The following is an 18,215-nucleotide window of genomic DNA, read 5'->3' as shown; positions in this document are numbered from 1 at the left end:
GATGATGTCTCCTTCAACTCTCGTGCGCTTGCAACACTTGGCGAGCGTCCTCCTTCTATCTAGCCTCCGTGCTCGATCTGGTTGCCGAGTTAGGCAATGCCATCGCCGACGCAACTCCGCGCCACCAGGTCGCTGAGTACGCGGGGAGTGCGGGTAGTCTCGAAGCCTTGGTCGAGCAAGTAACGGCAAGCCTGGCTACCGCCGTGGCCATGCAGAAACAGCACCAGCAGGACATCGCGGCAATCCAGCGGAAGGTGGACGACCAGCCGAGCCGATCACGCACACGTTCGCGGCAGCGTTCGCTGACCAGGAGGTCGATTCTGTACTAGACGCAATGAAGGGTCGCTATGAAGCGACGCAACACGAAAGGTCGCTTGCGAAAGCGACGCTATTATAAAAAGCGATTCTGTACCAGGTGCTATTTTGCGTCAGGCGTTACAAGCAAGCGGTTTCGCCGGCGCAATGGTTGCGTTCAAACCGTGGTTTGAACCTCCCGTTCTAAAGGAAGCCGTGAGCCTAGACTTGTCAGGCGGCGATATAACAATTTTTTCATGTTACATTGTATTTGCAGTTTTGTTGCATTGTATTGCATAAATAAACCATCAAAATTTTTGTGATTTCGAAATTTGTGAAGAATCAACGTACAAAATGAAGTAAGTAAGGAAATAATATATGAGATTAATATTTATATGAAATTAATCCATAAGTAATGAAATAATGCATTTATATTAATATATAAGAGATCATAACCTTAATTATGATCTCTAGAAAAGTTTTGTTTCATTGTTCTGTGTGTTACTTCTGTTAGCTACATTTATTCACAAAATTGCTATTTAAAAAATCTGTTATAAGACGTTATAAGACTAGGCATATTTATAAGATGATAATGGCAGGTTTTATGATGTCACATTAATATGAACATGGATTTGTTACAGTCCTACTGAAGCAGCAAAACGTTCCCACAAGCACAACAGTAAGCAAAGGAAATATTTGATTGAATATATGTATAACCATAGAGAGTTTGCAGCAGGACGGCTTATAGGTGCTCGAGGAAAAGAAAAAGGAGACGAATTGTGGAAGGCACTGACAAGGGAATTGAACTCCTTAGGGTTTGAGAAAACTCAAATTCAGTGGCAGAAAGTGAGTAAACTTCGAAAACCTTTATTCCTTATAAAAACGTTGATTTTTTTAACACTGTTTATTTGCAGTTAGTGTAATTTACTTATAGATGAAACCATAATAGGTAAATTTTTTTATTCTCATTCACCAAGTTTCTACCAGAACTGAAATAAAAGTTTTAAAACGAGACTGAAAGTTTCGTGACGGTGGAAACTCTGTTTTTGAAGAACAGTTCTTATGGCATTTTTTAGGTTTGGAAGGATATAAAAACTCGAGTCAGAGCCAAAGCTGTCAGCCTTGAAAATGCCCGCATTAAAACTGGCAATTTTCCTGTGGATAGTAATACGCTATCGGAGGAAGATTTAATGATCCTCGGATTGATAGGACCTGCTCTAACAGAAGGGTGCAGGGTCCCTGATTCGATGCCTGAAGAGATGATATGTAATGAGAACATTAAATACAAAAACTGCTTACAGAAGATATTCTTTGAGATAGATTATTTACCGAGTACAAGACGAGATCAAAATTGCGGCAAATAATTTGAAAAATATGCGTGAATGAACGATAATAACTGATAGTATTAAAGTAAGTTAAATTTAACGCTGAACAAAGGAACTCATTTATGTCGGATCAACTGCTCTAGCTCAGCCCCCATGAATGGTATACAAATTAATCCCTTCCATTTAAATGATTGAAAAGCCAAACATGTTTATTCATGTACATATTTCAGTCTGCAATCACACAACTGCGGGAGGCAGACGAGTCGGTGTTAAACGAGATACCTACTCATATATCAGTATTCGAAGAATACAACATAGTTTCGACAAACACCACAATTGGTAAGCGTATGTTCCGAGCAGCCACGTGTATTACTAACAATAATGATGTATGATATGATGTTGTGGCAACGTGTTTTATTCGTAGAATCAGACACGGCAATAGGACAGGAGGAGGAACACACCATACAAGAAGCTGATGAATTAAAGCACCTTTCAGAACCCAAAACATTGGTAGAAGTTGTCTGCAGTGATGATGGCATAGCATCATCATCGCACACACTGGCACACCCATCATTGCAGCAGACAACCCCAAAGATAAAAACAGCCACACACCCTGTCAGAGCCTTGCGCAAGAAGAAAAACAAAAGAAGAGATGATGTCTTTAAGACGGTTGTAGAAATGCAACAAAAGCAGAACGAAATACTTGAGGTATTTCTGTTTAAACTGTATATGAATAAATCAATCTGCAAATTATTATGCCAGTGGAATTGTGCAAATATTTGTACTTATATGTTTTAGAGAATGTCACAGGCGATGCTAATGTCTGCAAATAACGAAGCCAAACGACTGGAGCTGGAGAAAGATAAATTATGCCTCGTGTCTCGTTCTCCGATCACTAGGTAGTACCGCTAGAGTACGCAGATGCCGCCACAAGCTTCAGCGTCTAAAACTTTTCCAATCAGCTAGCCGGCTCATGCTCCCGCTCGCGCTCGTCATAACGCTTTTTGTGCGCGAAGCGAGAGGCCACAGCTCAGCACGTGGGAAGTATTTTGAGGTTAACAATGGGAAGAAAGAGGAATCGTTCACCTTCGTTGAAGAGGTTGAACGCTCAGTTGAAAGAGGTCCAAGAGCATATTGCTAGAAAGTTAAAGGAAGATGGGCTACAGCCCGACGACAGTGTGAATAAAAATGCGGATTTAATCAACGAATTACTCGAGGCTACACCGCCGTCTCCGCCGCCGAGAAAGGAGGACGTTGAGACAGATTCAGCAGGTAGGTCAGGTGGTCAGAGGCACGTTTGTTTAGAGGCATGGTTGCTCGGAAAAGCGATGAGTTTACACGAGAGGTAAAACAGATCGCACATATGGACGACGAGCTCACACGAGAGGTGAGACATGTCGTACGTTTTTGCCGATGAGCTCACGCAGAAAGTGAGACATGTCGGACATTTCTACTAGGTTTATGCAAAGACCTCGGTGTCGAAAATGTATAACCTAGAAATCTTGCCCTTCTAGATTCGCAAGAAGACGACAGAGAAGCGTCGGACGATCTAGAGGAGGACAAAGAGAACGATGACTCGACTAATCAAGCGGGCACAGACGAACCGCCGACTGAAGAATTCGCGGAATTAGACAGCGAGACGCTGCAGCTCTTGAGTGACGACGAGGAGTCGGACAAAGGCAAGAAATTTAGTTTGCATCCTAAGTTAGCCAGTACTTGGCAGAAAATTTTGTCGGAAGGATTAAAGAAAGAGAAAAAGATGGCACTGCTGGACAGATACCCGAGAACGGGAAATTGCCCCTTCCAGACGCCTAAGCTCAATGTTGAGATTGAAGCGAGTATTAAGGAAGCCAGCCTAAAAAGAGATAAATTTTTTGCGGCTGATTTGGACCTGTGTGGCTCTAGTCTATCAGCTTTGGGATCTGGAATCTCCATGATATTCAATGGCTCGACACAAGAAATCGATACCAAGGAATTGTTGACGAGACTAATTGAGTCAGGCAAATTAATGTGCGAGTTGCACAATCAATTAATAAAGGCAAGAAAAGCCTTTCTCTATCCATGCGTCGACAAGAAAGCTCGACAGATCTTAGATAAGACACAGCATGGAGAATTCTTATTCGGTCCCGATTTATCACAGAAGATTAAGATTGCCAAGGCGGTAGAAAAGTTGGGCTTGTCATTAAAGCAACCAACGGCAGAGAAAAAGCCGACATTCCAAGCGTCGTCATCTTTAAACTGGCGAGGCCCGTCTGCACGAGGCCGAGGCAAGGCGGGTTTCAGGCGCTTCCAGAGAAACTCCGGCCAGTACGGATCGCAAGGATTCGCCTGCCAGCCGAACCGTCAACAGAACAACCAGACGCAACAGAACCCGACCAGCGCGAACTTCAAGAAGTAGAAGCGGTAGGTCGTATAGCGGGACGTTTGAAACAGTTTTTAAATGCCTGGTCCGATATAACGAGTGATTCGTTTATTTTGCAATGCCTAAGAGGGTATAAAATAGAGTTTAGTTCTAAACCATTTCAAAAGAAAGCTCCGAGACGTAATTGTTTAAACAAAAAAGACGAACACCTTTTGGGAGAAGCTATAGCAAATTTATTAAATTTGGGAGCGATTAAGAAAGTTTCGAAATCAAGTAAACAATTTGTTTCATCTTATTTTTTAGTGCCGAAAGCAAATAAGAAGATGCGATTTGTATTAAATTTGAAGAAATTAAATAGGTTCATTCCTAAGAATCATTTTAAAATGGAGGATTTTAGGACAGCTTCGAAATTAGTTTCAGAGGGATGTTTTATGGGTTCGGTAGATCTAAAAGATGCTTACTTCTTAATTCCGTTGCATAAAGCAAGTCAAAAATATGTATGTTTTGAATGGAATAATGTGAGGTACGAATGGAATTGTATCCCATTCGAACTGAATGTAGCCCCCTGGTTATATACGAAAATTATGAAACCAGTAGTAAATTTTCTGAGGAGCAAGAATTTGTTATCGGTAGTGTATTTAGACGATTGGTTATGTTTTGGAGATACATATAATGATTGTTTACGAAACTTAAATTTAACTATACAGACGTTAGAGTCCTTTGGGTTTTATCATTAATAGGCAGAAAAGTAGTTTAATTCCACAGAATAGGTGTCAGTTTTTAGGCTTGATTTTAGATTCAATAAATATGACAATTGAACTACCAGAGTCAAAAAGACAACAAATTGTCAATTTAATAAAGGAATTAAGAGGTAGGGGAACTTGTACTATAAGAGAGTTTGCAGGGCTAGTCGGTTGCATTGTCGCGGCGTGCCCAGCCATACAGTATGGGTGGCTCTATTCTAAAGGGTTAGAGAGAATAAAGTATCTCAGATTACTAAAAAACGATTTAGACTATTCAGCCACGATGGTTATACCACATTCCTTATCAGCGGATATGGATTGGTGGGAAGAAAAAATTTCTTTTAGTAACAATAAAATTCGCCAGAATAAATTCGAACTAGAGATATTCTCTGATGCCTCAGGCTCAGGTTGGGGTATTGCTTGCAACGGAGAAGTTGGTTTCGGTGCATGGAATGAGGAGGAACTTAAAAGTCATATTAATTATCTCGAATTATTGGCTGCATTCATTGGATTGCAGATTTTTTGTAGAGACAGACGTAATTGTGAGTTGCTACTTCGGATTGATAATACTACCGCAATTTCGTATATAAACAGGATGGGCGGTATTCAGTACCCAACATTAAACCAAATAGCTAGACAAATTTGGCAATTTTGCGAACTGCGAAACATTTGGGTGTTTGCATCGTACATCGCGTCAAAAGAAAACGTCCATGCAGATTTCGCATCGCGAGCGAACAACGTTGATACGGAATGGGAATTGGCGCAATGGGCATTCAATTGTATTACAAAGAAATTTGGCAACATAGAGATAGATTTATTTGCGTCTAGCGGGAACAAAAAATGCGAGCGGTATTGTTCATGGCATCCGGACCCGGAGGCATTTTGCGTGGACGCATTTACAGTAGACTGGAAGGAGTTAGCATTTTTTGCATTTCCTCCTGTAGCACTTATCTTGAAAACTATTCAAAAAATAAAAAATGACCAGGCACAGGGTATACTAGTTGTTCCTTTCTGGCCCTCACAACCATGGTATCCACTATGGAATACCATGTTACTGGGAAAGCCAATAATATTTCCACCGGATAATAATTTATTATTATCTCCATGCAGGACGATTCAACACCCCTTGGCGTCAAAGATGCAATTAATGGCAGGGGTATTATCTGGGAGGCTTACCGGAGACAAGGGTTTGAAGACGAAGCAATTACGATAATAGTCCAATCTATTTCGGAATCAACATTGAAACAGTATTCGAAACCGCTCATGGAGTGGGCTAGTTTTTGCGGAGATCTCAATTACGACATGTACTCGTACAATCCAGAGATCGTAGCTTCCTGGCTATGCAATAAATATTCAGGCGGTGCGGCGTTTAGTACAATTAATACTTGTAGAGCTGCTTTATCTTTAATTTTAGGTGATAGAATAAGTAAAGACCCTACGATAAGTAGGTTACTTAAGGGTATTTATAACAATAGACCAGCAAAGCCAAAATATGATAGAATATATGATCTAGATCCTGTATTATCAGAGTTAGAGAAACTATATCCTCTGGAGAGATTGAGTCTACCAGAGTTGACTGATAAATTAGTAGTCTTATTAGCATTAATCACTGCACACAGAAAACAAACAATCTCCTTGATCTCAATAAAAAATATAATCAGAAAAGCTAGAGGATATGAAATAGAGATTCCTCAGAGAGTAAAAAATTCCAAATCAGGAACGTTTCAACCATTACTGCTTTTACCGGAGTTTACAGAGAAACCCGAGTTATGTATTGTTCAGACTCTAAATCGATATTTAGAGGTAACAAAAGATTTGCGTAAAGAGAGCGATAAGTTAATCATTACGGCAAGAAAGCCTCACAGGGAGGCATCCAAAGATACCATAAGTAGATGGATAAGAGCATTTTTAGTTAAATGCGGAATAGGCAAGAAGTTTGCTCCGCATAGTTTACGTCATGCTGCTACGTCAGCAGCTTTGAAAAAAGGAGTAGATTTAAGTGTAATTAAGAGTTTAGCCGGATGGTCTAATAGGTCTAATGTCTTTAACCGTTTTTATAACAGACCTATTGTCCCAGATAGAAGCGAATTTGCAGAGGCAGTAGTGTTAAGGAGAGAATCAATAACAAATTGTTAGTTTGTATTTTGTAATTTTGTATGAAAAGTTCATATTGTTCAGAAGAATGTATTCAGGTTCCAAAAAAAAAAAAGATCTTTTAAATGTAGGAACCAGCTCTAAACATCTACCTAGTGATCGGAGAACGAGACACGAGGCATAATGGACGGATCAAGCGAGTCCGCCGAAGGCGAGGGCGAAGCTTGATCACGATTATGCCGAGAGTCTCGTTCGAAAGATCACTCCCACCCTTAAACGCATATGAAAAGTATTTGCATATATCGAAAAACCTCATATCAGTTTTTTCCCCCACCCAAGATAAATTTTAGCAACAACAAGGCATGCAGGCAACAAAACTCTGAACTCATGACGAGCGCGAGCGGGAGCATGAGCCGGCTAGCTGATTGGAAAAGTTTTAGACGCTGAAACTTGTGGCGGCATCTGCGTACTCTAGCGATACTACCTAGTGATCTTTCGAACGGAACTCTCGGCATAATCGTGATCAAGCTTCGCCCGCCTTCGGCGGGCTCGCTTGATCCGTCCATTATACATCATTTTATAATCTGATGATATTGAATATCAGTACGACATAATTCATAAACGTATATCTAAACGCTTCGTAGAAAAAGAATTAGAAGCGGACGGGCGACGGATGCACAATTAGCGGCAATGGTGCAGTTTTTCGAAACACACAAAGGGATTGCGAAAGGGAAATTCCTAATTATGAATTGAAAGTAAGAACTCCGTAAAAATGGGATCAATTGGCAAATGCTTTGAATATGACCAAAGGTGCAACCAAAACCACAGATCAATGGCAAGTAGTACGTATAATCCAAGACATAATATTTTTAATTATATTCTACCAGTTGCAATATAAATAACTTGAACGATCAAATTTCATGTACACAGACTTGGAGAGATATGAAAAGTCGAACATCACAGAAAGCACGTAATATTAGTAATCAGCGTAATGCAACAGGCAATAAAGAAATTGACGAAGTTCCATTGACACCATTAGAGCTAAGAGTCATTGGAATCATTGGCAAAAACTACGTTGAAGGTAGCTCTGACTGTCCTGATAGCGTTCCTGAAGAAGAGGTATTTATTATATAGTTTGTGGAAATTACATTTAAGTTGACATTGAAGTAGTTGAATACATGATTTGTAGCACTATTGATACTCCCATTGTACCATTGAATTTTTGTTTCATTGACTTGAAATAGGAGTTACAACAACAGCTTGCTGCAGGCGACTCCTCACCATTATTAAAACCTCCACGTGTAGTTAGCATCTTTGACCACATAGCGAGTACATCAACATGCACTGATGTTTTTGAATCAGACATTGCCAATAACTATGGAGATAACGGTATGACTTTGTTATTATGAAGTATTCTGAATCGTTGTTCCATTTCGAACATTATTATTTTTAATACCGATAGAAAACCCCAATGTTGACCTCATTGACTGGGAATATATGGAATTGAGCAACACTGAAGAAGGCATTTCAGAAAGTAAAGTGCAAGTCAAAAATATAAAAGAAAATATAGAAAAACACGCACTAATAGAAACATTGGACGTACAAAACAAATCGGCAGCAGTCAAAGCCAAGAGCCGCCGATACTTCAAAGATTCACAAAAAAAAAAACCTTACACAACCGACAGTGCCCCAACTACACGACCAAGAAAACGTATACATTCTCAATTTGCATTGAACTTAGAATGTTGTACGTGATTCTGTCATGAATGTTACATGTGTACAATATTATCATTTATGAATTTTAAAGAACACTGATACGATATCGAATATAGACTATGTACTAACAATTATGCTATTCTGTTTCAAGGAACACAATCTAAACAATTATCTTCTACACGGGACCAGTTTGCAGCAATTGCTGAGTCACATGCCCAATCAATGATGGTTAGATTGTAATTTCAGTAAAACTGCTATCTATTTACTATATGATATAGGATAATTTTCATTTACATGAACTATTTTCGCAGATGCTAGCTGAAGCTGCAAAATTACAGGCAGAAGGGACAAAGCGTCATGCCGATGCTATGGGTCGATTGGTAGAAGCGATGGAACAGCAAGCTGATGCAGCTGTGCAAAACGCTAACAATAAAAAAACGAGAATCGAAGTCATGTCTCAGCTAGTAGAAGTACTATCACAGATTTTACCAACTTACCAATAATAGTACAGTATAGTGTAGTGTAGTGTAGTATAGGACTTCATCGTAAACAACAAACTATTGAACATGGACCAAAGTTTATATCAATAAGTATTATTTAAATTCAATATGCCAAAACGTATTATAGTCAAAATATAGACATTATGTACTCGTTTTATGATATACAAATATAATATTAAAATGTTAAACCGATAAGTAATATAGTGAAAATACAGATATATGTACTCGTCTTGCAATATACAAATATAATATTAAAATTGATGTTATGGACTTGATGTTATGGACCAAAGGATTTTAACGAGGATTTAACTTGAAAAGTAAATATTTTGTAATTTTGTTTAGTTTATTATTTCTGAATTTGTAACTTACATGTGTCACGAGCGCCGCATATTTACCCGAAATTATAACATATTACCGATTACAACAATTATCATTTTTCATATTATTATCTTTAGAGACAGGGAAGCATAGTTCAGTTAGTCTATACAAAATATTTTATTATAACCAGTTCGTGGAACAGCCAAGCGCAACGGCGTAGTTGGACAGCCAGCAACGTCAGCGTCTTCGCGCCCGCCGGATCCCGGGTGTAATCAACACCGGGATGAGGCGAGCGCGAAATCACGCGCTTCGAGGATGACCGTTGCGAGGCGAGTCTTTGTTCGAAATTGCAAACGTCAGCGAAAAGCTCGCTCGCCGCCCGACGTTCCAAGGGGTGTCGGACGAGCGAGCGAAGACAGTCCCGTTAGAGACAGGTTCAAACCAACATCAACGGAGTCAGGCTCCTTCAGAGCTGTCGAGTATAGAGTTATAAGTCTTGGGTCTCCGACGATTAGAGAGATAACTCCTTTAAATCTACACGCGGTCATCCAAGCGTCTCGCGTCGCGACGTTAGTCTTCGAAGTTAGATTTTAAGTGTAGAAAGCTGTGCCACGAACTTAATCAAGTTGTGTAGTCTTAATTGAATGTGAGAGTGAAAGCGTGAGCCGTTCTGCGAATTCGGAGCTGAACCACCGAAGAGTAAGTGCGAGAGAGAGAGAACGGGAGTAGAATAAGAAAATAGTGTAAGCTTCCTTGTCTAGAACCTTGCTGCTTTTATAAATATTTCTACTTGCTTCCTTCAAAATTGGTACAACATAATTGAAATCCTCCAAACCATTTCCCACGGAACGCCCTGTAGAGGACGTTCGCCTCCGAATCCACCAAAAATTAAATATAAACCTCAATAAGAACAAAGAGGGTGAAGTCGTCGCGTGCGAGACCGCTCCGCACGTGACACATGTATCATGTCTATTGTTTTATGCAACTTAATTTTAAAGTTTATGTACATCTGTTACAGCTTGCCTGATGAAGTTGGAAAATAAATGAAACCAACGAAACGTTGCAAATTTTGATAAGTTGAATCTTATCAACTCTGTCCAAGTTCCCAAGAAAATTTAGTATTTATAATATTAAAATGTTCAACCAATAAGTAATGTATAAGAAATTCAAATACACATTATAATTTTATAATAATAATAAATACGTACATTATTATTCAGATTTTACAATTTATTTAAAATTCGGTGAACCAAATTTAATATTATGTCGTATTACATTGTGATATCCCTTGGTTTCACGGACGCGAACCAAGCAAGAACTACCCATCCCTTTGCCCAAGGTACCGCTATCCCTAAACAGCTAGCAGGCCCATACACCCGTATACTTGAGTATAGCCTACGCGCCGCGTCAGCCAAGTCAGTGGTACGGAGTTTGCCAAAAACAAAAACATAAAACCACCCCTGATTTGTGCCACCTCCACTGCGGTACGTAAACATATCTTGAGTCTATAAAGAACGGCCGGACCCAAAAGTCCCAGTGTATTGACATTCATAGTAATCTGCGCTCCGCTCAGCAAAATCTCAAACTTAAATCAATAGATGAAGCAAACCCGAGGAAGAGGAAACTACTTCCAAACAGCACAGAGCAGAGGCGAGTATCGCGGACAAACCAGTCGAGGAAGAGGAGGTAACAGAGGTGCCCAATCAAATACCACGTGGAGTTAACCTAACCAAGAAAACACCCAAGCGAATGCGTTCGTCACTGAAATAAATTCCTCATAGGTAAACAATAAGCATAAAAATAGTCAGAATAGCACAGACAACGGAAATCAAATAGACTGGATTTTAGATAGTGGGTGTACCGATCACATTGTAAAGGACGATTCCGTATTTAGTGAATATGTAGTACTTAAGAAACCAATTGATGTGAAATTACCAGACGGACGAGCTCTGCAAGCTACTAAAATAGGCAAAGTAGATGCAATATTTGAAATCTATAGAAACGAGAGCGTTATAACACTGTACAACGTTTTTTACGTCCAAAACATGAAACAAAACGTAATAAGCTATTCGAAACTAACAGATAAAAATAAGATAGTTTCCTATGGTAACGTCGCAAAAACCTATAACAAATTTGGGGAGCTAATAGCTATTGCTAAGAAAGAAGGAAACTTGTACCACATGCAAAGTCGAATCATAAATAATCAAAATAAAGAACTTAGTGCCAGTTCAGCAAAAAGAGAAAACACAACCCTCAAAGAAAAGTGGCATAGAAAATTAGGCGATGTTAATTTCAATTATTTGGACAAACTATGCAAAACAAATTGTTGATAGGGCTACCAGAAAAACTAGAGCCAGAATTCATAAAATGCGCGATATTTATAGAAAGTAAAATTACCAAAAAACCGTTTGAAAATAATAGAAGTAGAGCGGGAGAAATTCCGGAAGTTATTCATACGGATCTTAATGGGCCTCACCCAACGGAAATGCCGGGGAAAAATATTTTTTAAGCTTTATAGATGAATACAGTAAATTAGCAAAAGTCTACTGTATCAGAGCCAAGTCCGATACATACAATTGCTTTGTCGACTACGTGAACTTAGTTGAAAACATTGCAGGGAAAAGGTCAAAAATTTGGTATATAATAACGGAAAGGAGTACCTAAACGCAGAAGTTCATAGATTCGTCAGAGAAAAGGATATAAAAATGATCCCGTGCCCACCGTATGTTCACGAGCTAAACGGGGTAGCGGAGAGGTATAACCGATCATTAATGTATATAGGACGATGTCTTTTGAAAGAAGCCAAGGTTAATAGAATGTTTTGGCCAGAAATAGTAAAAGCAGCAGCTTACCTGAAAAACAGAACGCTTGCCAACACGTTAGAAAAAAAAACACCCTACGAAATATTTTTTAATGCAAAACCAGATGTGAAATACTTGAAAATCTATGGGAGTAGAATATTTGTTAAAATCCCATGTTCGGTCGAACGAATAGTCAGAGGTGTCCAGGCACGAACGGTCGCTCACGCGTGTATACGAACACATGCGTCGCGCGGCCGACTCTCTCTGTTTTGTCTTTGCATGTGTTTTATTTAGACGAGCATGAAGGTGGAGGAGATAGCGCGGGCCAGGTCCGCGTCAGTCAAGTACTCGAGCGACTCGGGGTCAGTCGGTTCATTCCTCTTGCCTTTTTCTTTTCTGTGTGCGTTTCCGGAGAGATGGATGAATCTAAAGGGTTTGACTGCAATTCGATTGATACTTGGATTTTGTGGTGTCTTGTATCTTCAAATCTTTCCTGATTGTTGCATGCAGGGGAGCCGGAATAACTTCGGAAGTACACAAACACAAGCGCAGTACGTCCCGCCAGGCACACCGGCGCAGCCCGGTTGTACCAATGAGCAAGCGCAATGCTTGACGCAAGTAATCTACCGATTACTTGTACATACTTGGATTCACACAAGGTAATCCTTCAGGTACACCGGATCAAGCGGTGATACCTGAGCACAAGCGCAATGCTTATACGAAGTCGCCAGCGACTTTATTTACCACGATTACACTGCACGAAACAGTCAAGACGCCCAGCGCAATTATATATAAATATAGATTCAATTCGGATTTTTTCAAACCGTCTCCTAATCGTAGATTTCACCTCCGAAATAATTCATTGTGCGAAATATATTTGATATGATAAATATCCTATACACATTGTAAATTCAACATTTGCGAGGGATTTTTTTCTCTGAGGTTCATACCTCAAAGATTTTCCTCTCTGAGCCATAATAAAACATAGAACTGATGGCTCAAAATGTATGTTTATTTCATTTATTCCTATCCCCTAGATCCTTGTTTTCTAGAGTTGGAAATCGTGACCAAATTAAAAAATACGCGGCCTCGTTTTTATTAAAGAGGACGCGCTCCACGAAACATGGTGCCTCCTGTGAGGTGAAATCTACGTGATACCCTCTGTATATGTTTTTTTTTTCTCTTTTCCTCTCTCTTGCATGATATAAGGTGAATTCCGCATTGGATTTTCCTCTTGCTACTGCATTTCATTTTTTCATTCGGTGGTCCTATGATGCATGCAAATAACTCATAAGGATCGTTGGAATGGGACGTGTAGAGGGGAAAACCGATTACGCGGGAGGAGAGAAGTTTTCGAGGAGCAGACCGGGGCCGTGCGTCAACGGTCCCGAATGTTTTCACTTGCTTATCTTCAGCAATAACACTTACGGCGTCACCGACGCCGCGTCGGCCTGGCAGACACTGGCAGTGCTGTTCGCGTCCGTCGTGCTGTATAGTCGTTCCGTTCAAGTTTTCCCAGCGTTCTTTTTCGATGAAAATTTTCTCTACTGTTTTTGGGTGCTACACGAAACTATTTGAGCGTTCACGTGAACAATCCTAGAGTTAATCTCAAAAATAAAACAGAATAAACATTACGCGTTCGGGTGACAAAAAAGGGGGAGGAGAAACTGTGTGCCGTTCTGTGTTTTGGGTTGTATCTATCTAGTTCTCTCTCTTTCTCTCCGTGGGCTCTCGTTCGTGTGACGTCACGGGCGTAGCCGTACACCCGCCGCAACGAAGGTAGAGTGCTAAGAGACACTCGCCCTGGATTTTCGGGTTTTTATCTCTTCTTCTTTTATTCGGAAGACTCTACACCGTAAGCCAGGGGGGAAGAGGTAGACTTGTTCGTAAGATACAAGGACAATTCTAACGTCTTCACAATATGGCGACGCGTATCACACAAATCTCGCAGAAGCAAACGACGCTGAAAACGCAAATAACGACACTGCGCAATGCCGTCGCTCAACGAAAAATCGACAAGACGAATATGAAGCTACGCATGGCGCGAGTGACCGGTTTGTTTCACGCGTACGAGGAGCTGCACGACGAGCTTGCCGTCTTAGATTCGACGAACGATGGGTTGGGGCAATTAACCGAGGTCCAAGACGACTACTATGAGCTCGCCGCAGTAGTAGAGAACATTTTAGGCGCGACTAGGCCGGTAGAGGCAACCGGTGAGACCACCATGATTGAAAGACAGCGTTTGCTCAAGCTTCCGGTCGCAGAGTTGCCAAAATTTGATGGAGACCACAGTAAGTGGCTGACGTTTAAAAACACCTGTATGAGCATGGTCGACAGAAGATCGGACATCGATGATTGAACAAAATTCCTCTACCTGAGGAACTCACTCGAGAGGGAGGCAGCAAATAAGCTTTCTTTGTTCGACGCTAGCGCAGAAGGCTACAGAACTGCGTGGGTCTTACTTACCGACGCGTACGAGAGAAAGCGCCTTCTCGTTTCTCGACATCTAGACGCGATTCTTGACATCGAGCCGTTGAAGAAGGGAGCGTCGAAGGGGTTGGCGAAAATGATCGACGAGGTTCGCCAACATCTTAGCATGCTAAAATCCTTAGACGTGACGCCCGACGAGCGGGTTATCGTGACAATCCTCGAAAGGGCTCTTCCAGGGGGCGTAAGAGAGAGATGGGAACAGTCTCTTGATCTGGATTCACTACCGAGATTCGATTCATTCTGCAAATTCATCAATGAGACGTCCCACCGACTCTCGGCCCTGGAACAGGATAATGCGCGCTCGAAGGGGGAGAAGCGGCCGAACAAAAGAGAATCGCAGACGGCAAAAATGCGGAAGAGCGCCAACGGGCCGCGCACGTTTGTGACAACCCCACTTGCGAACTGTGTGCAGTGCAACGGCAAGCACATCATTTACAAATGTCCGACATTAGAGAAAATGACGACACAACAGCGTTGGGACTTCGTGAAGGCCAAGCACCTCTGTCCGAACTGCTTGGGCACTCACGCCGGAGAGTGCCCCACCGCTGGACGTTGCAAAAAATGCCGAAGTTATCATCACACTCTCTTTCACTCAGAGACATCCAAATCATCGGCCTCACGGGTCACGCCGAGGGGTTCAGATAACAACAAATCGACGCAAGCCAAGGTGTCATCGACATGACTAGGCGTGGACGTATTTAGCGCGACCCCACACACGCCCAGCGCACAATTGCTGATGAGTGCCATTATAAACATTCGCGACGTCGACAACAAATTATTCGAGGCCCGAGCCTTGTTGGACACTTGTTCGACCGCACATTTTATTACGGAAGATTTTGCGCGAAAATTGCGACTTCCCGCGCGCTCGTACATAATACCGGTCAACGCGATTAACGGGACACAGACGCAAACGAAAAGTTGGGTCAAGATACAATTTCAGTTAAAGGACAGCAGATTTACAAAATCCGTAAATTGTCTAACAATCGATGAAATCGCAAGTTCAGTGCCGGACTCGGTGTTTCCACGTGAATTGATTAAGATCCCGACAAATTTACGGTTGGCGGACCCACAATTCCACTTACCTCGACCAGTGGATATTCTCATCGGTTTCGGTGCCACGTTGTCCATGTTATCAGTCGGACAGATAAATTTGTCAAGAAACGGACTCGATTTGATTCTACAGAAAACGCGCCTGGGATGGGCAATCGCCGTAGGGGTGAAGAGAGAACGGAAGGGTCGGGGGATCTCCTGCAACCTGACCAACCTGTCGAAGTTAATCAACAAGTTTTGGGAAATCGAAGAGATCAACGCCAAGGCATCTTTTTCATCCGAGGACTCGTTGTGCGAGGAACATTACGTCGAAAACACGACGCGTGACGACGCGGGACGGTACATCGTGCGTTTACCATTTCGACACGCAGACACGGACTTCGGTGATTCACGGTCTCAAGCACTGCGACGATTTTATTCTCTTCAGAGGAGACTGAACTCGGATCCGATCCTCAAGGAAGAGTACGCCATCGTCATGAAGGAATACACGGATCTCTGACACATGTCTGTATGTCATGACGACTCGACCAACGGATACTACATGCCACATCACGCGGTAGTAAAGGCCTGCAGCAGCACGACCAAGGTCCGCGTGGTGTTCGACGCTTCCGCGAAATCCAGCAAGGGTTTTTCGTTGAACGACGCGTTGATGGTCGGTCCGGTCATACAAAATAAGCTATTCGGGCATCTACTACGTTTCCGAATTCATACGTACGTCGTTACGGCCGATATTGAGAAAATGTACCGGCAGGTGCTCATGCATCCCAACGACCGGAAATTTCAGCGAATTTTTTGGTACCACGGCAATGAGATTACAACGTATGAATTGAATACCGTGACCTTCGGAGTCTCGGCTGCACCTTATCTCGCGATACGCACAATTCACCGACTCGCGGATGACGAGAACGAAAACTTCCCCCGCGCGTCGGAGGTTTTAAAGCGCGGCATGTGTGTCGATGATCTTTTAACGGGCGCAGACTCGCTCGAGGAAATTTTGCGAATACGCGACGAGGCCATCGAACTGTTAAGGCGTGGAGGGTTCAATATCCGGCAATGGGAGTCAAATCATCGACACGTACTCGATAATTTGGAGGAAAGATTTCATGATCTCGACCGGACAATCGGGCCGAACCCCGTCATGAAAACACTCGGCGTCGTTTGGGACTCCCTACGCGACGAATACGGGTTTACAGTCAAACCGATCGGGTGCCCAGGAACGATAACGAAGCGAAACGTGTTATCCGAAATTGCGAAAATTTTTGATCCATTGGGTTTACTTGGTCCGACGATCATGTTCGCAAAGATCATCCTTCAAAAATGTAGGCGAGCGGAGGTTAATTGGGATGAATCCTTGCCACAGAATTTGCACGCGGACTGGATCGCGTTTTTAAACCAGCTCGGATTTTTGTGCGAAGTGTCGGTGAAACGTCACGTGTTATTAAAAGATTCAAAATCCACCGAGATACATGGATTCTGCGACGCTAGTAAGGATGGATATGGAGCCTGCATTTATGTGCGATCGGTTGACCCGAACGACCAAATTTCTACGGCCCTGACCTGCGCCAAATCTCGTGTCGCTCCGTTGAAATCAAGACGTATAGCGCGAAAAGGAATTCCGACGGAGCAGAAAGAAAAAGAGATACATACCATCCCTCGTCTCGAATTGAGTGGTGCGTTGATTTTAGCTCGGTTATACAAAGAGGTACGATCGGTTTTCGATTTCAAGGTATATCGCGTTGTCTTGTGGTCAGACTCGAGCATCGTACTTAACTGGCTCAAAAAACCCCCGGAGGTTCTAAAGGTCTTCGAATCGAACCGCATCGCCGAAATTCAGACTCTCGACAACGACGTGAAGTGGCGTCATGTGAAGGGCGAGCAAAATCCCGCGGACGGGTTATCGCGCGGTCAACTTCCCAAGGATTTTTTGCGGAACAACTCGTGGTTTGCAGGGCCGAGTTGGCTGATCAAATCTAAAGAGGAATGGCCAGAGAACACCGAAATCACCGTCACCGACTTCCTCGGTTTCAAGAAGAATCTATGCTTCGTTTCACAACCGGAGAGTTACGACCTGTTTACCCGATTTTCTTCTTATTTGGAATTAACGAGGGTAGTTGCATACTGTTTGCGTATACGAATACCTAAGAAGTATACAAAACGAGAAATTGAGACAAGAGAAAAGATGGCCGCCGAAAATAAAATTTTGCAACTAATCCAGAGAAACCAATTCTCGAAAGACATCGACAGGATCATGAACAAGGAAACTGTCAAAGACTACAAACTTGCCTCGCTGAATCCGTTCGTCGACGAGCATGGGCTTCTTCGCGTCGGAGGACGTCTGAAAAGGGCTGAGATTCCCCATGAGCAAAAACACCCGATCTTCTTGCCGACACATCATCCCGTTACCGTCATGATTATCAAGGAAACGCACGAACGTGCATATCATGCCGGCATTCAGAGCACACTGTGCACCATAAGACAGAGAGGGCTGTGGCTGCTCGATGGGAAAAACCAGGTACAGAACA

General features: G+C 42.2%; 1 protein-coding gene and 1 long non-coding RNA gene across 2 annotated transcripts in view; one reads left to right on the top strand and one right to left on the bottom strand.

The window, feature by feature from the left end:
* Window positions 1-18,215, bottom strand: part of LOC124214342 (uncharacterized) — a 474,723-nt gene that overhangs the window by 156,553 nt on the left and 299,955 nt on the right. The window lies entirely within an intron of this gene.
* On the top strand, window positions 7,808-8,337 carry LOC138190728 (uncharacterized). Its single transcript, XR_011176811.1, has 3 exons — window positions 7,808-7,937; window positions 8,063-8,207; window positions 8,281-8,337. It is a non-coding gene; the product is annotated as an uncharacterized lncRNA (long non-coding RNA).

This window comes from Neodiprion pinetum, chromosome 3, assembly GCF_021155775.2.
Source record: "Neodiprion pinetum isolate iyNeoPine1 chromosome 3, iyNeoPine1.2, whole genome shotgun sequence".
Classification (NCBI taxonomy): Eukaryota; Metazoa; Arthropoda; class Insecta; order Hymenoptera; family Diprionidae; genus Neodiprion; species Neodiprion pinetum.
Note: the sequence above shows the minus strand (reverse complement) of the source record. Positions and strands in the feature narration are given on the sequence as shown.